At 35.9% G+C, this 25,043-nt stretch overlaps 1 protein-coding gene and 1 pseudogene across 2 annotated transcripts in view; one reads left to right on the top strand and one right to left on the bottom strand.

Moving 5' to 3' along the window:
* Nucleotides 1-25,043, top strand: part of Il1rapl1 (interleukin 1 receptor accessory protein-like 1) — a 1,504,708-nt gene that overhangs the window by 1,303,528 nt on the left and 176,137 nt on the right.
* On the bottom strand, nucleotides 9,524-10,291 carry Psmb3-ps7 (proteasome 20S subunit beta 3, pseudogene 7; annotated as a pseudogene).

Here is a 25,043-nt window from a genome sequence, read left to right as displayed (position 1 = left end):
ATGTAGTTCTCATCTTTATAATCTTTGAAGAAAGCCAAGCAGATGTCTTACATATTGCTAACTACTAAAGTTTGAGCTTACCACTGTTTTTGAAGAACAGAATCAATTCAAAAGACATAGATATAATGACACACAAAGTCTGAAACCATCGTTTAGGTTTTAGTTTAATGTGGCGGCTTTGTCCTAATGTGTCAACAAAATCAAGCCACAGAAAGAGGATATATTGTTATTAATGAAAGAGGATGGATTTATAAAAACAATTTAAATCAATGTAAATGAGTGGAATATATTTGGAAAGGCAGTCACTAATTTATAAAGGGACCATCTTTCCTTACACCTGAGTGGATGAAGCATTATCCCTGAAAATAAAACTGGCTAATTTGTTTGTTGTCATTGCTTCTTGAATTTAGCAAGGCAGGTTGGACAGGAAGTCCAGACAATGTTCTTGTCTCTACTGCCATAGCACTAAGGTTAGACACATGTGCCTTTATGCCTCAATTTTGACATGGGTGCTGGGGATCACAAGTTGGCCCATATGCTTGCTTACTAAACACTGTACCCATGGCTCATTTTCTAAAGCCCTAAAAGACAGATATTACACATGAAAAGTTTGTAACTCCTAAGTCTGGAATGGAGAACTTCTAAAATTACTTTGCACACCTTTCTAAATGTACTTTAAAATTAAATATTTGTATAATAATCTAATCAATACCCTATCCCAGTAAAGCTCATTTTTTTCCTTCAAAGTGACTCAGAAACCTTGAAAAGTCACTAATTTTGAAATGTTTTAGCATCCATTAAAATCAGTTCAAGACTGACAGTTGTCGGCGCCCGCACCGACACGGTACCAAGAATCGGGCGAAAGCCTGTGGGATGAAAGAAACACACACACAGGTTATTCCTGTCAACCCAGAAGAGGAAGAGAGCCTCTGGTTTCTTTATTGACCAAACTATATACAAAGAACACTACTTAGCAGGTATCTGCCAAGCACAGTGGGGAACCCTGGCTGAGACTTAGGTAACAAAGGACCGACTATGTGGCCTGAATAAATTAGGGAAATAACCAGGAAGGCCTGCCTAATTCTGACTCAGGTGAGAAGTACCTGGCCAGACTGCCAGTTGGGAACAAAAGGCTTCCACATGTAAGGGCAGGGCTCAGCAAGGGTCAAACCTTGCTGGAGACCCAGAAGGGTCTTGTTCTGGCTGAAAACATTCCATGAATGCAAACTTCTTGTGCCATAAATTACAAGGAGAGGCTTTTGATCCTACAATCTAAGACTAAGGCCACACAGTGACAAGGCAACCAGGCCCAAATCCAATAAGGCTCCCACAGACAGTTACTAATGTTTATTAATTGTAAGTACATTTTGTTTAAAGTATATGGAATTTCTTATCATCTATTAATTGAATGTTCACATTTAAAATTGAGAAAGCACTTATAAGCATCCACTTTCTTTAAACTTGAACATGTAGCAAATTGGACCTCACTTTCTGCTACAAGTAAGAGTTTACTGCCCTCTCATCATTATCCAAGATCCAGGAAAGCATGCGTCTTTCTTGGCCACGATTGTTCTGGCACCTACTGACATTCAATGTTGAAATGATACTCCTGAAATTTGAATAATACTCTGATTCTTTGGTTGATTAAAAACCCACACTGAACTGAGTAAACCATATTGTCTTCTCATTGCTCTGTTATTTATGTTTGTGAAAATACATGAGTTAATTCTGACTCATGATTCTCAACATTATGATATTGTGCACAAAATCAATATTAATTCAATAGAGTTTTCTCATTTAAGTGAGTTTGGTGACATGTAATGTGATCATCTCTTCTGATGTCAGGTTATGGCAGGAAGCAGTAGAAGGCCTTTAGCCATGTTTGTGATCCTAAAGGGAAACCAGCTGTACAGAGAATACTGTTGCCATAGTACCCTAGTTAGTAGATTAGGTGTATCTCGTGGAATTTGAACTCATAGTATTTCCAATTTATCATGCTTTCATTAAGGTGCTTAACTCCATTATAAGTTGAGGAGCATATTGTGTGATACAGGTAGAGATACAAAGAAAGAGGAAAGAGAGACACATAGAGAGATACAAAAAAGACACAACACAGAGAACACAGAGACAGTGGCAGAGAGGGAAAGGAGATGAGGAAAGAGAGAAGATAGGAGAGCAGAGGAGGGGAGAGGAGGGGAGAGAAGAGGAGACCATAGTATATGTGAAGTTTTCAGTAGACAAAGTTGAATGTCATATAGGTATGAGAGTAAGAAGTAAAGAAAAATGTGCAGAGCAAGTTCCAGAACAGCCAGGACTACATAGGGAAATACTGTTTCAAGAAATATAAAAACAAAAACAAAACAAACAGAAGCAAAGTTAAAAAGATGGAGATTCAGATACCTTATGTTAAGTCCCAGAGAAAGAAGTGGCCCTTGAGCTAACTGCTAATTCTTGGGGGGGGCGGTTAATAAAATTTTACTTGACATGGTAAATTTAGAAGTTAGGGAGAAGAGTGAATATAACAAAAATACTTTGTGTGATATTTTCAAAGAATAAATGAAAATATTATTTAAAGATAATTTCTCTGGAGAAACAACATGTAGAACTATCTGGATATGTGAAAGATATTTTTTATTTATGAAAATTTTCCATGATGCTCATTGTCAGAGATAAAGGATAGTAAAGGGAGACCTGGAAGACATGTACATGGGTCTATCTATGATGTGTCAAGTCATTTTATTCTTTCTCAAAGAACTAGTGTGCTTTGTTTTCTACAAAAGGAAGAAGTCAATAGTTTTAGGAGAGGATGTGAAGAACTCTGCCTACAGTGCTAGCTTTGATTATCAGAAAGAATATGAGAAGTTGACAAGTCTGCGGAAGGCTTTAAGGACTGGCAATGTACAGAGACTGAGAAATTACAGTGAGCAATTGGAGAAATCAGAAAAGTAAAAAAACCATTATATAGGCATATTGTCACATTGTCCCAAGTGTGTATGGGTTCTCAGAAGGAGTTAAGCTGCAAAAAAATTGAATAAATCATGTCTGGGACAGGAAGTATTTTCTGGAGTACGGATCCCTGAGATATGTGGGAATTCTGTAACAAAACATTCTTCCATATACATAGTATTTGGTTATCTGTACCAGAAATTATTTGGAATTTATTATTATTACTGCTGTTGCTGTTGTTTTTAGCATTAGAAGTCATATTTTAGAAACATGTATGACCTCATGTCATACATCTTGGGGATATTGCTGAAAGTAAAACAGAAACAAAAATCTGATTTGATACAAGATGATGCACATTTTAAATGCATATTTCTTCTTTGATACTTTAAATTCACACACTTGCCATCCTGTGTGAACACATTGTCTGTGTAGAATAGCTGTGCATAGAGCACAAATGAAGTCTACCTCTACTCTGGATAATAAAAGCCTATTTCTTTGAAGGGCTTTTGGGCCCCTCACAAGTTATGAGTATCATGTAGTACTATATTGAAGTAAAATCCCCCAAATACATCTTCTAAGTAGGTGTAAGTTCAATATATCCACTGGTACTTAAAATAGATTTATATGTTAACATAGGTTATATTTATTTATTGTACTGTTACCATGTATTTTTTATTCATAATTTCCCTTTCTAAATCCTCTTTTCCACAATTAAGTTCTATCTGTATTTGTCCTATTAGACATGTCATCATTGACATAGCATACTTTGGTCATTCAGGTTTTTAGTACCTGACGCTACTTCTTCTAACACAGTGCAATATGCAAAGCATAGCAAGTTGCCTTCTTAAGATGCAGTGACAAGTCACAGACTGGCAAATAGCATGCATCACAAATGAAGTCATATTCTCTGTGTTATGCACCATGATACACTGGGGATATTTTTAATTCAGGAATCAACAAAAATAAAATCATATACTAGAACTATATAGATATATATGAGTATGAAATATGAAAAGCAACTGCTTTATTTATCAAATTTGGAATTAAAATTAGATTTAGATAATTAAAATAGAAGCACTTTCAGTTCATAAACTTCCTCATTATCTTAAGGAGAAAAAAGATTAGTGGGATTTCCAGTTAAGGAATATGGTTGCAAGCAAGCATTTTGTTCCAGTCAGCTAGCTTCCATACATGTGTTATATTCAGCATATATTTTAAAGGCAAATGAGCCATCTTTGTCTCCTTTCATATTTGTGGGAAACTCTTACTCTGCCAATTTGAGATTATATTCATTTTAGGGAGAATAAATGTTCTAATATTGCTCACTGTTTTAAGTTTAAAGATTGAAATTAATTCAATATGCTAGCACAATCATTAATAGGTTCTACTAGTCAGACTATTATTGTTTCTTTTGGCAAACTAGGAAAATATGTCTATATATAAAATGGTAAATTCCAGCATTAAATGGCATAATAGTATGAATGTCAGTAGATTTCAACTCAATGAACTAATCAGTTCATGCAAGCTGAAATTCCTAGATAGATGTGCTGTTATTGGAGATTTCAGCCATTTTTCAAATAATTATAGTGAACTGTCAATGAAATTATATTCATTATGAAAGCAGATACTTCCCAAGTGAAGTTGTAAGAACAGATAATAGATGTATGCATTGTTCATTAGCTGGATCAGGTAGATTAATTTCCCAGTGAGATATTATTGCACAGCTGTTATAATCACTGAAATTTTAAAGATTAAGCATACTGAGTATTATAAGGATATGTTTCAAGAACATTTAGATGTTGTCAATAAGATATAGTAGCATCATCTTAGTAAATGGTATGGCATATTACAAAACTAAGCTTACGCATATCTATACACAGTGCACAAAGAAATACTTGTACACAGATATTTATAACAGCTATTTTCATAATATCTCAAACTGGAGATGAGCAAAGTGGGCATCAGCAGGTACATGGAAAGAAACTCATCATTGAAAGCAATAAAAGGATGGTATACTTAGATGAATTTCAATTCGTATTGTTACTCAAAGAAACCAGACATAAAAATGTGGAGTCATTAACAGGAACACAGAGGTTTAGTCAAACTCTTCAGTGGTGATTTCTTGGTCATAGGGAAATCTCCTGAGGTTCTAGGAATATGCAGTACCTTGTACCTTATAAAACTACTATAGATTATAACATCTGCATGTGGAGAATTTAGTTTTTTTTTTAAAGATTTATTTATTTATTATATATAAGTACACTGTAGCTGTCTTCAGATACACCAGAAGAGGGCATCAGATCTCTTTACAGATGGTTGTGAGCCACCATGTGGTTGCTGGGAATTGAACTCATGACCTCTGGAAGAGCAGTCGGGTGCTCTTAACCGCTGAGCCATCTCTCCAGCCCGAGAATTTAGTTTTATATTACTCTAGGGCTAATCATTTAACTAAATGAGAAAGGGAAGAAAGTACCATTTGGACCAGCAATTTCTTTTTAGATTAGAGATAGGATACAGAGTTTTATGTGAGTGCTTTTAAAAACATTGTTTTAAAAGAATATTATTTAGTGTGTGTATTGAAGGAAGAAAAGAGTAATACGTGAAAACGCATGTAAAGTACATACTGTAATAAGAAAGCAAGTCCAGTTAGAAGACTATCCTCATGTAGTGAAATGACGATACCTTGAATTCAGGAAGTGAGAGTTGAGGTACAAGTAAATAATTTTCAAACATAGTTTATACATAAATTTGAGGCACAAACACGATATATAATACACAAAATGGAAAAATCAAAGTGATCCATAACTGTGGATTTAACATTGTTGTCATTTATAGAAATGGCGAATTCCAAGTGTGTGGAACATGGAATCAGTAGTGAAAAGTTCATGCCATTCAGAGGTTTGGCAATAATGAGATGATAGTGCCAAACCAGGTTAGATGAATGGAGACTTACAATGGTGCAGGAAATACATAAGGAGAACTGAGAACTACAGGGGTAAGGCTGCACCCTTGGCTAGTACCATAGCAACTCACTGCTGTCTCTGAGAAATAAGAGGTGAGGAGGACAAGTAGATATGCTGGTGGATGATGTTTTATTTTCATATTTTGTTATTATGATAAAATACTTTAGTGAAAAGGGGCTTATGTTAGCTCCTAGTTCAAAGTGTAGAGCATTGCAACAGGAAAGTTAAGGTAGCAGGGGCTTGAATCAGCTCGTCCCATCCACTAAGAGTAAACATAGAAGGAGGAATGCAGAGCAGTACTCAACTTGCTTTCTTCATTTTATTCAGTCCAGGATCCCTTGTCAAGGCACTGGCTCTGCCCACAATTAAAATGAGTCTTCCTACATCAATTAGTACAATACAATATTAACAGAGGTTCCTGTCTCAAATGATTCTAGATTCAATGAAGTTGCTGGTTAGTACCAACCATACCAGTCATGTGGACATCACAGGTAGTAAAACCTGACAAGAAATGATATGTGGAAGAGCAATTCATTTTTTTTCTGTCTCAATGAGAATTTGAAGGACAGAATGGAGAGACAATAGTGGTCAATATGGATGCTATGCTATGTATGCTGGGAATTAGAGGATGGTGATCTCTCAATATTCAGAGTAAACTGAATGAATATGGAAAAGGGTATAACAAAATATCAAGCATAATGCTCATATTCTAAATTCTATACAATTTAAAGCTGCTTTATTCATACTGGTTGAATAATGTGAAGGCCATTGCTAGTTTGTGAGTTTTTACTTTAATTCTTATTAGGTAAAGCTGCTAATCTTAAAAGTACCATATTAAGGACTTATTAAGCAGTCCTTCAGTAACCATCAAGGAAAGAGTGAATAATTATAGAGTAGAAGAAAACCTTAAAACAACTTTTACATTACAGAAGATTTTGAGTGTTAGACAGATGGAAGGAAAGAATCCATCCGTTTCTTTACCATTAAGACCTTGCATAGGTGTTTGTGACATTTGGATCTGGGATAGGGAAATCAGATTTTTTCCATCTGTTCAAAGTCTTTTATTATGCTTTTCAGTATAATTATATCTTTTTAGTTATCATATGTGATTCTATTTCTGTCGTTTGTGAGGATTGTCTAACAAGGACAGCATCCTTACATTGTGTACTTTTATAATATAAGCTCACAAAAGGTCTCACTGGCTAGTTTCAACTATGTCATAAATAATTATTCAGTTAGAGGACTGAATTATCAAGGCATTGGTAACAATTTAAGTGCTTATTTAAATTTTGTGTGTATGGTTGCATATGGGTATACAAACTTTTTTCATTTGGAAATAAAAAGACTATTCACTGATACTACAAAGATTTGTTAAAAGTCTACTATATTCTGGGCAACTTTTCTTGAATTTAAGAATTTAAATGGAAAATTGTCCCAGACTCTTGGTGTTTGTTCTAGTGTGAGAATATATGCAGTAAACAATATGTATAATACAGGTTCCTCACATAATATGATATATGGTGATAAAAAGAGAGGGTGTAGACAATAAGATACTATTCATCAAAGTAATAATATTAATTAATTCATATCTTTGAACTTGGAATTTAAGCTTCATTAAATTTTTTTCCATGGGCCTGCTTATGTACATTCTTGCTATGTCACAGCATGTATGTGAAGGTTTTATGTTTGTTTGATTTGTTATTGGTTATTTTATTTATTTACATATTGACCCCCTTCCTGGTTTCCACTCTGCAAACCTCCTATCTCCCCAACCTCCCCTCTGCCTCTATGAAGGAGCTCCCCCACCTAATTACCCACTCCTGCCTCACAGCGCTAGCATTCCCCTCCACTGGGCATCCAGCCTCCTCAGGACCAAGGGCCTCCCCTTCCATTGATGCCAGATAAGGCTATCCTCTGCTACATATGCAGCTGGAGCCATGGGTCACTCCATGTGTACTCTTTGGTTAGTGGTTTAGTCCCTGGAAGCTGTGGGGGGTGGTTGAAGGTTTTAAGGCCACCTTGGGTGTGAGCCTTTGTCTTCTGCCTTCCTTCAGACAGATTTTCTTCTATTGAACACTCCAGAGTGGTCGATCCCTGAGCTTCCAGGCATCTTTCCTCTCTGCTTCCCATCTCCCTGTAGAAGAATTGGGAATACAAATATGCTATTACATCCACATGTATGTGAGTTCTCGAGATATGAACTAAGGTTTTGCACAAATCATTTTAGTAATTGAATGATCTTCCCTGCATATCCGTTCTTTAGTAATCCAATGAAAATTTATGTTAGAAATCATCATCATGTATGTGCTTGATATATTGAAGGTCTGGATCACTAAGTAAGTTTAAATAGGGCAATCATTCAATTTTCATTAATATACTTATAATTAATAAGGTTAATGACAATGAAAGTGAAAGAAAAATCAAACATAATTTTATAACAAATTCAAGTTATGTTATCATAGAGATTTGTCTAATATTCATATGCTTGAGACTCTTATATTGGAACACAAAGGAGTATGTTTTGTTTTTATTAACAGAATTCTTTTTAAGTAAATTTTAATCCATGCTGCTATCCCATTCTAATATTGAATACAAAGGAACATCATCTTGTGTTTATGTATATTAGTCTTGAAGAAATTATACTTACATGAAGATTAATCCACATTACAGTTTCTTTCTATTAAAAATTACAGCAAATTGCTGAAGCAAAATTTAATGATGCGAAATCACTAAACAAAGTTCTCCAACATGACAACTGAGAAGAGTGAGCTGAGGGCAATTGTCCCCTTCGGCAATGGGCAAAGTGCCCAGTCACAAACTCAGTTATGAAATCTGAACTCATTCAACCAAGAAAATCTATATGTGATAGTGGTGTCTATTATATTTGACTTCTAGTCACAGCCAGTTGTCTAGGTTTAAACTCCTCTTAGTCTGCTAGGATAGAAAAGAAAATACATGTTTAAGAAGATTTTCATAAGTCAAAAGTAGAAAAAGAGTTTTCCCACCCTGAGTTATTAGTTATTTTAGAAAAATTAAATTTTATTTTGTTGGTGTTTTTCTGTTAATAGTCATAAATAAAATGTTTTTTCCCTAACAAATTAGAACATCTTATTTCCTCTACAGGAACAGATAAATGATGTGTCTAATTAGTGTAGGCTTTTAAGAAACCAGTGATAGAGAAAAATAAACTCATATTTATTTCCTTCTTGAGTTTTTTTCCCTCAAAAATCTCAAGGGGTTCATGAAGATTGAGGACTGGCTGTCTAACTCATAATAAGGATCTAATGGGTAATTATTATTAAGATTCCAAGCCTCTCAGATCAAACCCAATATTTGAGACCAAATTAACATTATGCCATACTTTCCAATACTGGGTAGAAGATAGTGATTTTGAGCAGAAAGATTATATCTGTCAGCCACTAAATTAACATTCATAGGTCTGATACTCTTGATGCATTTTCCTCTGACTGGTGTTTTCTATCAGTTCTATGACTCATGAGGATTTAGGAGTAACAAATCAGCATCAACATATTATCATCATCTTATATTGGTGAATCTATGATTTTTTTTGTAAAAATTACCAGTAGGAGTCACCATGAATTACAGCAATACTCTTTTTGTTTTGTTTTGTTTTTCATTTTACTTTCTTTCTTTCTTTCTTCCTTTTTTTTGAAAGAAAGGAGATTTTATTAAAAAGAAAAACAACAAAAGGGAGATGGGGCCAGAGCACAGGTTAGTCCATCTAGAGCACAGGTTAGTCCATCTGGGCCTTCAGTGTCCTGGTGGTGATCTTGTCTTTTTCAATGATGTGGACAATGACGCCCATACCGGACATGGCATCCCGGTCCACAGCATTCAGCATGGCCTGAGAAATGGTTTCAAACAGGTGTTCTGGATCCATGTTGGGCTCCCAGAGAGACTCGCACATCCCATACATTTGTTCAGAGCAGGTGCCACTGACTATGAAGTCATCGGTCACCATGGAACAGCCAATGAGGCCCAGAGAGCAAATGAAGGGCTTAAAGGTCTTCGGGTCCAAGCCAGCAATGATAGGTTCTGTGTAGTATGGACCAAACTGTTTCTCCTACAAGAGGTTGGCCACCATGCTCAAGAGGGTGTAAGGCTTGATCTGCCGTCCTTACTTCAGCTCATACAGGTTCAGTCGGAACTTGAGACGCTGGACAACTGTCTGGACATCAGTGGCCAGACCGGCCAGGCCTATGTAGAGCCTGTCACCCATGGGAAAGATCTTCTGGAAGTCCGTGGTCACCATTTGGGCCTGGATTCCGAAACGCCTGTCTGCAGCGATGGCCACACAGTTCTTTCCCTTCATAGCCGTCATGGCCCCTCCATTATAGCACATAATAGACATGATTGCGTGGTAGTAGGGGCCCGCTCTCCACTGCGTTGCCTACAAACCGGCTCTGGCTTTCTCCCATTTTACTTTCAGTTTAGCCTCAGATGATTTATTATTATTATTATTATTATTATTATTATTATTATTATTATTATTATTAACTTGAGTATTTCTTATTTACATTTCGAGTGTTATTCCCTTTCCCAGTTTACGGGCCAACATCCCCGTAACCCCTTCCCCTCCCCTTCTTTATGGGTGTTCCCCTCCCCATCCTCCCCCCATTGCCGCCCTCCCCACAACAATCACGTTCACTGGGGGTTCAGTCTTAGCAGTACCCAGGGCTTTCCCTTACACTGGTGCTCTTACTAGGATATTCATTGCTACCTATGAGGTCAGAGTCCAGGGTCAGTCCATGTATAGTCTCTGGGTAGTGGCTTAGTCTCTGGAATCTCTGGTTGCTTGGCATTGTTGTTCATATGGGGTGTCGAGCCCCTTCAAGCTTTCCAGTTCTTTCTCTGATTCCTTCAACGGGGGTCCTATTCTCAGTTCAGTGGTTTGATGCTGGCATTCGCCTCTGTATTTACAGCAATACTCTTAGTGCCGCTAGGAAAACATCTCAGTAGCCACCCACCCCTATCCAGTCCCAGTTTTCCTGTTTTCCAGTAGGTTTATTTCTTTTTAATGCCCCTTTAATTCCCTCTCTTTAAAGTTCGATTTTCAAATATTCATGGTTCTTATTATGAACTATAAAATGTGTGCTTAATGCCATTATCTTTTCTAAACATCATTTAAAGTCCTTAAAGTGTAATCACATATCTTGCCTATAAAGTAAATTTAACATTATATATAAATTGTTCCAACTCAAGTGTCACATGTATTTAAAATTCCAGTAGAACAATATGAAATTTAAAGGAATGGATATATTGACTGTCTTGAAAATTTGCTTAACTTTATAAACTGTTTTTTCATCTTTGTATTGAATAAAATCAAAGGAGAATTTAGATTTCAAATATTCTTAAAAACCTGTGCCTTTGCATCATCTGTAGTCTGTCCTTTTCTGTCACTCAGGTAATCCTACTTATATTGATTATCTCAAAAATTCCATCAGACAATTACTCCTTTCTAGAACACTGTATTCTTTCTAATTCATTCTAAATACAACAAAGCAACATAATTATTTTTCAAACAAAAATAATATTTATTAAGCACTCATTAGTTTAAAAACAAGATAGTTATTTATATTTAATCCTTCCAAAAATATATTACAAATATTATTATAAAGGTAAATTCGGTGGATCATTTTCCTGTTTGAAGCTGGTCATTGACATAGAGTGCAAAATCCTCATGACCAGATAATCTATATACAAGCTGGTCTTTGTTTTCTTATTTCATCTGCCCATTCCCTTTCTGTTCAAAACCAAGCTCTTTTCCACTCCAGGACCTTGATTCTTGCTAATCCTTCTGCAAACCAATGGGCATTCTCTGCCTCAAAGTTTCTTTTTTTGTCTGTCATGTTTAAGCTCACATGTCACCTTTCTAAGGAAACAATCTTCTCCAGAGTAGCCCCAAGACAGTGTCTCTCATATCTTCTAATAGTATTTATTTTATAACAATTTACTGAATTGGGCATTATTTCTTTGCTGTTTTATTGTCTATCTGTAGCTCTGGTACTCTCCTTACAACTTCTAAAAGAGAACCTTATCTCCTTCAAAGCAATATGCTTTGAGGTAATATTCTTCCATATATACCTTATAGTTCTTATAGATATACCATGAATAATGTATTGATATGTCAAAGTTAAGAAATATGAACAATTATCTTCTTGAAACATTGATTGCCAAACGTTTTCAGCTTGTGAGGCTATTGAGTTCTCCATAAACACCACTAAGGCCAGTTAGGGCTACATAAGACCCTGACTCAAAAGAAAAACAAACAGAAAGTTAATTCAATAGTGTCAGAATTTTTGCTTATTAAAGTCACATTTTCCATCAATAGATTCAATTGGAGCAAATTTTTCAATAAGTCTGGTGTTCTATATTTCATGGTTGTATGAACTCCCTGAAAAGAATTAAAGGAGAAATAAAACTGTATAAAGGAACAAAGGTGACTAATTTGATGAGGGGAACTGAATAAAAAAGACCTTATGATAAATAACACAATATCTTGATTACTTTGATAACAAAGTCTTGATAACTTTGAGTCATGCTTTCCAAGGCTTATTATGTATAAAAATTAAATCTTCTTGGTATGATGGGCTATATTTTTACTGGTATAACATACAATTAATATTTGAACTCAAAAAAAGTTAAAAGAAGGGACAGATGGTACAGGGTAATGATCTTAATAAACAAAAATTGTGTGTAATGATTCAGGGTATGTCGTTACTTCCAATTGTCCTAAATCTTGTTTATTTTCTTGGTTTAGATTGGGTCTCATATAGACCAGGTTGGCCTCAAACACATTCTGTAATCAAATATGTTTTTGAACTATCCACTTTTCCAATCATACCAAATACTCCTAAGTTTTAAATTTAAACCTTTTTATTTTTAATCTTTTGGTACTGTATTTAAGCAATGGCAACGTTTTACCAATCCAAAGGCTAGCAGTTCAGGATCAAAGTTATTGGTGAAGCTGGTTTTTCATGATTAGTGTCTTGGTAAACTTTTATTTCTTCGTTGTAAAATTTGACGGATGCTCAGATGGAAATATACCTGTGATCTAGACTAGACATGGTGGGTTCCTTTTATCAGTCAGATAAAATAATAAAAGAGAAGAAAAGAAGTCAGAGTAGAACAAAAACAAAACATAATTATTAGCAAGCATTACAGACTCTTCAAGTAGATATAGAGGGCCTCAGAGTTAGTACCCAGTCTTTAAACATATTTGGGCTTACTTTGGGTTTACGTGTTCCACCCAGTTACCTCTCCACTTCCTTTCTTCTGGTGGTCTACTAGGAACTCATATCCTACTTCTCTATCAAATATTAGGTCTATTTCTGTTCACAAGCAAGGTAATGGCTATGAAAGGATCCTCTGCTTCTATGCATTTCCATGGAAGCAGCTGGGACTGGGTACCATGCTTTGATGTACTAGCACAAAAATAAATTTTGGTTTACTGAGATAGGAGTGGGATCCCCCACTGTACAGAGCCATATTGGATTTGGGCCTCGCCGCTTTTTGACTGCAAGGCTCAAAGTGACTAGGTGACTCTGGGCTGTTTGGCCACAGAGACTCACCCCTAAGATGATGGCCTTAAGTCTTAAAAGTGTTGGATGAAAGCCTCTCCCATGAGTTTACGGCACAGGAAGATAACATTCAAGGGATGCCTCAGCTCCCTTAGCAGATACCTGTTACCTCCTGAATCAACACCCGGTGTCTCCACCGCCTGACCTCATCTTCTACCGCCTGACCTCTTTGCCTCCAGCTATCACTACCTATATCCGCACCTCCCCCTCCTCTGTGTTTCACAACGGACACTCCCCCTACCTGAAAGCCTTAAAAGCTATAACGTTCACCCCAATAAACGAGACCTTGACAACAGAATCTTGCTTGGTCTCCTTCTTCTCTCGCCCCCCATTTAGGCCCAAGGGTAGCGCCCCTTCGGGACCCTGAATAACTGGGTCCCCGCTGGTGGGGACACCCCACTTGCTCACCCCTTTGAGATGTAATGAAGACAGATAGACACAACATATCTGAAGAGGAATGGCTTACGTTAATGGAAATGGAAACATATTGGTCAGGACAAAAAGTCACAAGGAAACAGAGACTTAACAGTTATAGACAAAGATCATGAAAGGGTTCTATCATCTTACATATCCACTACCTCCCCTGGAAGAATTAACAATTCAAGTAAAGTTATTTTCAATTTCAACTATAGGGTCTTAACTTTACTGAAAGTTTAATGCAGCAAGTTTAAGTTTAATTCATTTTTGGTATAATACATCTTTGCATAAAGCATAAAGAATGATGTCTGAATCCAGATTATTTATAAATGTTTACCATTCATATGTAATAGGAATAAAGCATTCACTTTATGACTCTAAAAGGACATTTTGGAAGCAGCAAAAATTAAAAGGCAATAAAGCAAATTAGACAAAAACAAAACCAAATGAACCAAAAAGCATGAACATGCACAAAAGCAGACACACACAAAGCTGAGTCTCTAGATATGAAGATGGGAGGGTGCAGAGGCAGAGAGACTCTTTGTAGAATTAGGGAAGGGAAAAGAATAAGATCCAAATATATTGTTTGAAAAATTTTAATTGAAAAAGAAAAAAGAAAAAGAAAGTAAAACTACTGTCACAAAAGATTACAGAGAAACCAGGTGTGTTAGTGTACCTCTGTAATGCCAGAACATGGGAGGCAGAGAAAAGAATATCAGAAACTCAAGGTCCGTTTTTTTGCCTATACAGTGAGTTTTAGATGAGTGTGATGCTTTGTCTCGTAAAAAGTGAACACCAAAAGATTATGAGCCATATATGAATATTGAGCAGCATATAAACCAGGTGGAAGAGGATTATAAAGATAATCTGATCCTTTCCCTGGCTCTTCTAGTTGGTAAAGTTGAGTAAATCTTTCATCTTTAGGTGTGTGTGTGTGTGTGTGTGTGTGTGTGTGTGTGTGTGTATGAGAGAGAAAAGGAGAGAAAAAGAGAAGATATACAGACAGGCAGAGGTAAACAAACTGTGAGGAGAGAAAAAAGGAGAGGAGGAGCCTGTTGGTTGCTCTCTTAATAATCACATGTTGGATGGAGATGGCTTACTTTATAATTTTACATATTATCTAGTGACTCTATTTTTCCTAGATATGAGAAAGCATGATGGAGCTGCATATAGAACATCAATGAAATTTATACAAATATACACATGACAAAGTTGTAGTAGAGCAGGAATTTCATTTGTATATAAGCCATTAATTCCATATATATTCTCTGTTTCTGTCTCATGTATTAGCAGATTTCAATGTAAATATGTTCAAAAGATACTCACATATCACCTCCTTCAATAAAAAATAAAACGGCATTGTCTATTTAAAGCATTTACACTGAGAAATGTAAAATATAAAGTATTTATCTTATAGAGTATCCAATAAGACATTATACTTTCTGAGTTTTCATTAAATTTTATTTATGAGTGTTACGTTGGTGCAGGATGTATAAACTCAGCATATTGGTAAGATTGCCATATCATCATATTGTCCGATCGAGTTTCTTTTCAGATAACTTATTCTTAGAGATCCTTTTTGTAAATTAATTGAGTCTTTTACTTGCTCCCCTGACTAACTCATTTCCAGAGGGCAGCTTACAGACTTTGGCATGATAGCATTGACAACTGCTATTTCACTAAGCTAACAAGGGATATAATATGCTCTTAATTTTTTTGTTCAAATAGGATATAGTTATAATTCTTGTGTTGTTAGAGTTCATATACCTAATATGTTTATTACAATAGCTATGTTCAACAAGTGATCTCCTGAATCTCTCAGGGGGAACACGATAAATGTTTAAGCAGTGAATGTGAACAAGCAACATTGAAATTAAGTACAATAAACATTTCAACCAAGCACTTTGTGTGTGTGTGTGTGTGTGTGTGTGTGTGTGTGTGTGTGTATTTAAACAGCCAAAGAAAAGAAGTAATGGGAATTAATGTTTTGTTTTTACTAACATAATTCTAAGTTTAATAAAGGAGAACTTTATTGTGTAATACATCTTCATATTATGAATCATGTGTTTAATATCATAATTCTTGTATTCATTTTCCATTTGTATGTAGTTGGAGTAAACTCATCCAACATATGAGTCAATTGCAAACTACTTAAAAAATGAAGGGAAAGTGCATTATTTTTTAAATGGTGAATGCAAACACATCATCACAGTTAATAGTGTTCAAAAAGATAGTTTAGAAACATATTAAACTTAGTCTGTTATTCCTCCAAAATGTTTATATTTTTAAACATCTGCTGTGAAAACTAACCCAACCTAGCCTGGCTATCCAATCATTTTCAGTCTCTTAAAGCAAATTTTGGTAGGATCCTGCAGTTGAAGACAGGTGGATGTTTCATAGCAAACTTTTTCAAACACTCTTACTATTAGGTGGTAAGCTAAAATTAAAACAAGTATTGCATTACATAGATAAAAGGAAAATGATATAACTATTAAAATCTCAAAAATAAAAGAAGTAATAAAAACAAATAATTTATTTTATCAACTTAATGCTGAAATATTCATTTTGAACTTATTATATCAAGTATCAATTTGTGAATCAATGAAATCTCTAGTGTTGTTTTGTTTACATTTACTCTGTGTGTGTGTGTGTGTGTGTGTGTGTGTGTGTGTGTGTGTGTGTAGGCACACACATTCTATGGCATACTTGTATTCGGAGTGCAACTTCTAGTTTTCTCCTTCTACTGTGTGAATTCTGGGAATGAAATTCAGGCCATTGGACTTAGAAACAATGGTCTTTACACAAATCCATCTTCAGCCATGGGCCCCTCCATGTGTACTCTTTTGTTAGTAGTTTAGTCCCTGGGAACTCTGGGGGGTTCCCACAGTTGATATTGTTCTTCTTCTTGTGGGGTTGCAATCTCCTTCAGCCCTTCTCCTAACTCTTCCATTCGGGTCCCTGAGCTCAGTCTGTAAGCATCCATATCTGTATTGGTCAGGCTCTGGCAGAGCCTCTCAGGGGATAGCTATGCCGAGCTCAAGTCAGCAAGCACTTCCTGACATCAACAACGGTGTCTGGGCTGGTTGTCTGCAGATGGGATGGATCCCCAGGTGGGGCAGTCTCTGGATGGCTTTTCCTTCAGTCTCTGCTCCACTTTTTATCCCTGTATTTGCTTTAGACAGGTACCATTTTAGGTTATAATTTTTGAGATGGGTGGGTAGCTCCATCCCTCAATCAGGGCCATGCCTATCCACTGGATATGGTCTCTACAGGTTCTAGCTCACCTTTGTTGTGTATTTCAGCTAATGTCCTCCCCGTTGGGTCCTGGGAACCTCTTGCTTCTCTAGCATCTGTGACTTTCTAGTGGCTATCCCTAGTTTCCCATTCCCCCCTGCTACATACCTCAGTTCAATTTCCTGACCTTCTGTATTTCTCCCCTGTCTCCTCCTATACCTGATTCTGCCTCCCTTTTTCCCTTCAGGAAAATAAAATTCTAAAGACCTTAGGGAGTGAATCAAAGTTAATGCCCAGTCATAATGATCAATTTTCAGATAAATCACTAAACCTAGAGCAAGACAATTTCTTAAACTGATCTATCCTACAAGGGTACATATTCAAAGGTGGTATAAATCACAATAAATAATGATGTATAACCTACAAATGGTATCTAATATATCTGTTTATAAAGATATTCCATATATATGGATACATAGATTTATTGACCGATAGATATGATAAATTCCAAATGGATCATAAGAGTAGACTCACTGAAAATTTTGTCATTTGATCCAGAGTCTCTGCTTTGTATCTAGTAAGTAATCCTAACTTTTATCCACATGAATTCTTACATAATAGTGCAAACCCCAAAGGGATATTGAGTACTCTTCCAACTTTTAACTTCACTGACTTAATCTACCTTCCTTATGTAAGAAATCTGTTACATGGTAAAAGAAAACCACGTTTGGACCCCATGGGGTTCATAAAAGGATATGAAAAAAAGAAGGGAAAGGGAAGTTTAAAGATATTAAGCTAGGCCCCTGTGGGGGAAGTTCTGGTGCTTTTCCTAAAGCTACATATAGGAGGAAGCTACTGAGAAGTCATTTTAGGAAACCTTTTCTTTACAGGTGGAGAGTTACTTTATGAGTCAATAATAATGGTGTGTTCTCTACTTTTCAACTTCTTGTCTGTGAATAAGGGAAGTAATTTGCTTTTAAACAGTGTTTCTAATCCTTTTCCTTTGAAAAAACCATTTCCTCTACTATTCCTAGGTCGGCTGGCTTCCTACAATCAGGTATGTGTGAAGGCTTTCTGCTAGGCCTCCTGTGTTGGTAAAAGAGTTTTAATAAATATCTCCAAGATTGAGTGTACCTTAGTGTCTCAAATTTCCAATTTGCTATAACCACATTCTTTTATGTTGTACCAAGCTTTTAATGAACAAATACTCATGTATCCAAATGCCAATTAGAAAGCTTCTGAAAATCTGGCAGGTAACCCAACCATAACATTCAAAATTAAAATATTGGTTACCTAGTCCCATAAGTAGCTCTCATTCCATTATCCCTTATCCCAGTTAACAGTAGCAACATGCATGCTACATTTAAGTGACATACGATAGGACCACTTTTCATTTCTATTTCACACATCCACCCATAGCCAGTTTGCCATCATTGCTACCTCACTGACTCTTCTGCTATTCTCACAGCCAAAGCTTCTACCAATTTCCCCCAGGATGTTGTGTTGTGTTGCCACTTATTAGGCCTCTTTTATTGTAGCATTGCCTCTTTAACTAATACAGAAATTTACTGCTAAAAAAAGAAAGAAAGAAAAAATACAAAGATAGCATAACTTCTTCCATTAAAACTGTCTTATACTTTCTCTATAACCACAAAAGAATTCTTTCAGATATTAAAATAGTTTCAGGAAACTACAGGCCACCAGGTTCCTGCTAACTCTAGCAACATAATCTTTTCTACCACTTTAAATAAAGGTAAATCAGTATAGTCTACTCTCATGATCTTTTGCTGCCACTGTTCACTCTAACTAGAAAACCTTACCTCCTGATATTGAGGCTAAATTCACTCAAATGCAAGTTCTCAACTCAAATATCACAATACAATGAAGACACCCCAACAATTTTATTATGGGTAGCTCAACAACATATCCCAGGTATTCACTGTCTAAACCTTTATTTCTAGTCTCCAAAGTATCTTTCATGAACTATCCATATCTTATTTAGTTACTTTGGCTATTATTGTACCTCTACTCTGATTATAATACTGTTTATGTAAAGGCAAGGATCTTGCCTTTTCTGCTATATTCATTTGCCTTGAAATGAAAGAACCATGGTTGAATAGAGAAATAAGGACACAGTTCTTCTTTCAAGAAATTGAGACTGGAAATGATCATTTGAATGTGGTTGACATCCTAGCTATTACAATAGCTTGACAGAAATGTTCTGAGAGTTCTGGAAAGTAAACTGCCTTACTTAAATATAACTTTGAATAATTAATTACCTAAAAGTCTACTAAACTACTACTAGAATTAATCTTAGCATTTCTAATTCCTTCAGCCCCTGTGATGCTTTACATATGCTTGGCCCAGGGAGTGTCACTATTAGAATGTGTGGCCTTGTTGGAGGAAGTGTGTCATTGTGGGAATGGACTTAGAGACCCTCCTCCTAGCTGTCTGAGGATGCTCAGTCTGTTCCTGGCTTCCTTCTGGTGAAGATGTAGAACTCAACTCCTCCTGCACCATGTGTGCCTGGATGCTGCCATGTCCCCACCTTGATGGTAATAGACTCATCCTCTGAACCTGTAAGCCAACCCCAATTAAATGTTGTCCTTTATAAAACTTACATTGGTCATGGTGTCTGTTCATGGCAATAAGACCCTAACTAAGACAATCCCGTTACACTTTTGCTTGGTAAATCCATCATAGAAGGAAAGGAATAGCATCATATTTAATAGCCAGGATGCTCACACTTGGTGACCCCAACTCCAAAGAGAAATGAAATTGAGTTATTCAATATCAGAGACCTAGGGCAGTTGTTCTTTAATATGTGGCCCCTGAAACATAAGGATCAGCAAAGTTGCAAGACTTTTAGAGACAGTTTCTGAGTTACATGGATAGAGGCTTTAAATCATTTGGAACAAGCCCCGTGCAACAATAAAAGAACTAATATACCAGGATAGCAGGGCCCAACCTTGGATGTGCCTTACAATAACTACCCACCAAGCTTTGAAAATTTCTTATGCTTGGGCACCTTTTCTACATGCTTAATTTAGATGATTGCCTATTGGCTGGAACGCTGTTTTATTTAAATCTGACAAATTTCTGAAGTTTAGGGCCAGAGTCCAAGGGTGGTCACAGGCAATTGCAGCATAGTCAGGTCCTGGGAAGATATAATTTGGAATTCAAACATTTGTTTGTCTCTCAGTTCTGCAGAGGGGTGAAGGAAAAATGACTTGGCCTAAGACACAGCATCTGATTGTAAAGGTTAATGTTGAATAGCATCATCCAAATCATCAATTCATAGGAAAGCGTGTTAAAGCAGTGTGATGTGCAAAAGCAAGTTGTGCAGTAAGCGTCTGCTATAATAGATTGACTTATTCCGGCAGGGATTTTCATTTCAGGGAAGCTTATCATGATATCAAATATGTTTTGAGTTAATGAAAACGCAGGAAGCACCAAGTTAATAGGGCAATTTTAAACCATAAAACCTAATTTAACTGCACTAAGAATGACAATATAATGTTCCGTACAAAAGGAAGTTTCGCAGCCTTATTGAGCAAATGGAAAATTACTAGGATGCTGCATGTTATTTTCCTTTGAAGAGCTTGCCTAGGAGAAGCAGCCTTCCTTAGAATATGGTTATTTACTTCTTAATTAAACATAGAATGATTAAAAAGTGATTCACTTTAGAAAGCTATGGAACAGCTTGTTTGATAAAACTGTTATAAGTTGCCAGACTCTCATTTCCATGTGAGTATTCATTCCTTATATTTGTCTTCAGAGATAGTTAAATAAGGGTTTTTGAGGTTCTTTCCTATATATTGGGGTTTTAGTTGTTTTAAGTTAGATAAAGTTTCAGTGTCAGGAGGAAAAATACTTATTTTATAATAAAAAGTTTGTTTTGTGTAATTTTGAAGCTATCCCTCTCTGATAGTAAAAAAAAAAACACTATGTTTTAGCAGCTTAATCTCAAATTAAATTATATAGGTGAAGGATTAAAGGTAAATATTAACAAAATCAGTGTATTTCTGTCAATTTATAAAAGATAAAAATAGCTCTTTCATTATAATTGTCCTGAATTGAAGCACCTTAAGGGGTTCTTTAGTATCATAGTTAATCAATAGCTCTCTAATATCATCCACTATGAAACATATTTCTAAACTGGTGTTGGCTACACCCCAGATATTAGTGCCATATCAATCTTTGAGGACACCTTACCCTGGTTATCATTACAGTGCTTTGTAGGCATTACGTCTGTGTAGAACTATTGATTGCTTCACCCTTAGCTTGCATAGCACCTTCCAGTACTCGAAGAGTTAGTCCTCTAGGGAGGAGTTTTCTAAGTCAGTGTCAGTTTGATTTCAATAAGGCTTTTGTCTGAAGTCTGTGGCAACTTCAATAATAGGGACTTAACTTCAAGTTGTGGAAGAGAACTAAGTAACATGTTCTTTAACCAAAAAATTTATTTGTACTATATATAATACAAACATTTCTAAGGTTCATTAACTCATTAGAGTGCTTAGATCATGAATATCAAAACTAAGCAGTCGGTTCACTACAAAGGAAATATTAGAAATATGCTACCTACAAGAACCACCAATTTATTAGTAATTAACCTTCAAAAGTTGAAATTTAGACTAAAACAATACCATTTACTTTGAATTTAAAATAAATAAAATTGAATAATATTCCACATGCACTTCTTCAGTAAGACTTGACATATTTCAAAAGCTACATGCCATACCATTTTCTACACAGGACCGTGCCAGCACAGAATATGTCTACCGTCATATGCTCTACTTGGCAGGCAGCACTGTGTAGACTACTCTACGAGGAAATTAACTTTAGAATTATTTTCTTCATTCCCTTTTCATTCTCCAATCCCTTTCATATACCTCCTTGCTCCTGCTTTAAATCATGGCTTCTTTTTCTTTCACTGTTTAATTGCCTAAATACATAAATACAACCTGCTCAGCCCATTTAGTATTCCTTCCATATATATGATTTCATGCCTGACCCCTTGGAATTATATAAAGAATTGGGGGTTAATTCCTGGGGAAGACTATTTCTCTCATTAAATAGTCCTTAGTTTTAAATAACTAAATAGATCTTTTAAATAAGTGCCTGATATTCTTTTCTTGTCAGAGTTCATAGATGATAAATGTTGTTTCTCTCAGTTCCATACACATTTCATCATAAGGATTATAAAGACCATGTACTCTATTCTGTCCAATGTAATCAAATTTTCCTATAATCACAAAGCAATTTGTAATAATGAAAGTATCATAAATATTTGTCTTGAATTTGAATGGCAGTTTGTGACCTCTGCCCCACTCCAGTACAGAGTTGCTGTCTTTCATAGCTCTGTCCCTTTGCCTCATCCTAGGACCAGCCAACCTAAATATAAATAATCTTTTCAAGCAACATGGATGTAAATTTATAATAGTGTGTTTACAGTATAGTTTGCTATCTGGACCAAGTGAACTCAGTTAATGTCAGAAACTTCCCTTTTAAATCTCTGTTAAAATTTCTGTAAAGAATCCCTCACTCCTTCTCTTTTTCTGTGCTATTTAATAACAATAGACCAGAGTCCCTTGCTAGAGATGCAGAGACAGATTCAGAAAGACAGCAATAAGGACACAGTCAGCTCAGACACACAACAGACAGACTACTAATAGACTAATACTCAGAAACTACAGATGTACAGAAGACATAGAAGCGAGAATTCAAATTTACACTCAAACTAACTCAAGATGGAGTTAATTTTTATTCCTTAATATGACACAAACACATTGTAGTGCATCTAAACTTATCTTTGATGAATTTAACCTATGTATTTTGGCTTATGGATGTTACATTCTCCAAACACAATCTGTCTCTGTCTCTGTCTATCTCTCTCAAATACACATATTCATCCTTACACAAAAAATGATCGCCCCTTGCCAAATCAGCAACATATAATATTATTTCAAAATACTTGAATTTTTGTAAATTTTGTAAGGTATTCAGAGCATTCATTTAAAATTAATTCAATCAATATTGTTACTTATATAAAGAGAAACAAAAAACAAACTACCTCAGCAGTGAATATTACCTTAAAACTTAAGGAACAAGACACAGCTGCAGCCTATGATTCAAACAAAACAAAGATTTTCTAATCTTTTTCTGACTCTGTAACCCCAAAACTCCTTTTAGACAAGACTCTATGCACTTAAAAGATACAGAGATGACTGGAAAAGAAGTTGGGATAGGAACTATGGACATGACTTTGGTCTGGAACCCATTCCTTAGTACTTTGCATGTTTGCTTGGGACAGATGTTTGGACGATGTGTTGGGGGGACAGAAGTAGCACAAGAGCAAAGTTATGCCTGGACACCTGTTAAGCCCTTCTGTGCCATCTGCTTACAAGAACATACACATGACCTTAAAATAGTTGCTGCTCTGAGAGGTTGCTTTACTAGAGAACTGAGAATTCACCTCCTATAATCTATAAGACTTACAAAGTGTTTTATGTCAGAAGGGCACTGTTGTCTTTAAGCATGAGCTTCATTGTATTTTATGAGCTAAGTCTGAAGTCCCTGACATTTAGAAATGACAATGTGTCAGTGTGAGGTTCCTTCACATAATCTTCCTAAGTTTTATCAGCTTTGTGAAATGTTACAAAGGGCCTCAATTCAGTTTATAAAATGTTTTAACTATTGAGAATTTTATGTTGTCCAGAAGGTAGAGAGTTCTTAGCTAAAATTAGTCAAAGATAATTTAGTAATGCTTTGATGCAGGAATAGTGTTCTTTGAAGGTTTGGAGTACAAATAAAAGAATTCTCCAGTTGCTTTGTTTTATTTTATACTCACATTCATAACCTTTTAATGTTTTATTGTATTATGTATTTTAATTACCCCTGGGAAAAAGGGAAAACTGTAGGAAATCATTCACTGTTAGTAGAAATTTAATTGAAATATTGGGAAAAATTAACTTAATGGCTTTAATGCATCTTATATTAAACTTTTGTGTAATCATAAATAATAACAGAATTTAAGAATAAATACCAAATTAACATGACTGTTAATGTTTTTATATAATATATATTTAGGTTCAATGTAGTTGAGATTATTGACCCCCTTTTGTTCTAATTTATTTGAACAATTTGATCAATGCATTCATAATTTTTATAAGATATAGGCGTGGAACAGGTTACAAGCTATTCTTTAGTATATTTATCAGATAAAAACTTTATTAGCTAAGAAAAAGTTGGGCTGACCTTCACAACTAAATTATAAAGCTATTTGGGAAATAAAAAAAGGTGCAATGTATTCATAGTATACCATTATACCTACAATATTTGGAGCAGCATCAGGGGGTGGGGCGGGGTGTTGCACCCTATAAAAAGTACCAGAGACCTGGAAGGTGAGAGACTCTCAGGACTCAATGATGGCAACCTTAGCCAAAATGCTCAACTTTGCTGAGAGGGAACTCAAAAAGCCCACCTCCAGAAGATAGGGCCTCAAGCAGAGAGACAGGATTGCTAACTCACAGTCAAAATTCCTGACCTTGAATTGTTCCTGTCTAGAACTTCAAGGACAAAAATGGAGAAGAGACTGAGGGGAAGGAGATCCAGTGACCAGCCCATCTTTGGTTCTATCTCAAGGGAAGGCACCAAGGCCTGACACTATTACTGATGCTATGGTGTGCTTACAGAGAGGAACCTGGCATTACTGTCCCCTGAAAGACCCTACCAGCAGCTGACTGAGACAGATGCAGATACTTATACCAACCACTGAGCTGAATTCAGGGACCCCTATGGTCGAATTAGGGGAATGATTGAAGAAGCTGAAAGGGAGAGCGACCCTATTGGAAGACTAGCAGTCACAACTCACCAAGACCCC

This window comes from Rattus norvegicus, chromosome X, assembly GCF_036323735.1.
Source record: "Rattus norvegicus strain BN/NHsdMcwi chromosome X, GRCr8, whole genome shotgun sequence".
NCBI lineage: Eukaryota > Metazoa > Chordata > Mammalia > Rodentia > Muridae > Rattus > Rattus norvegicus.
This window is presented reverse-complemented; position numbering and strand designations above follow the sequence as displayed.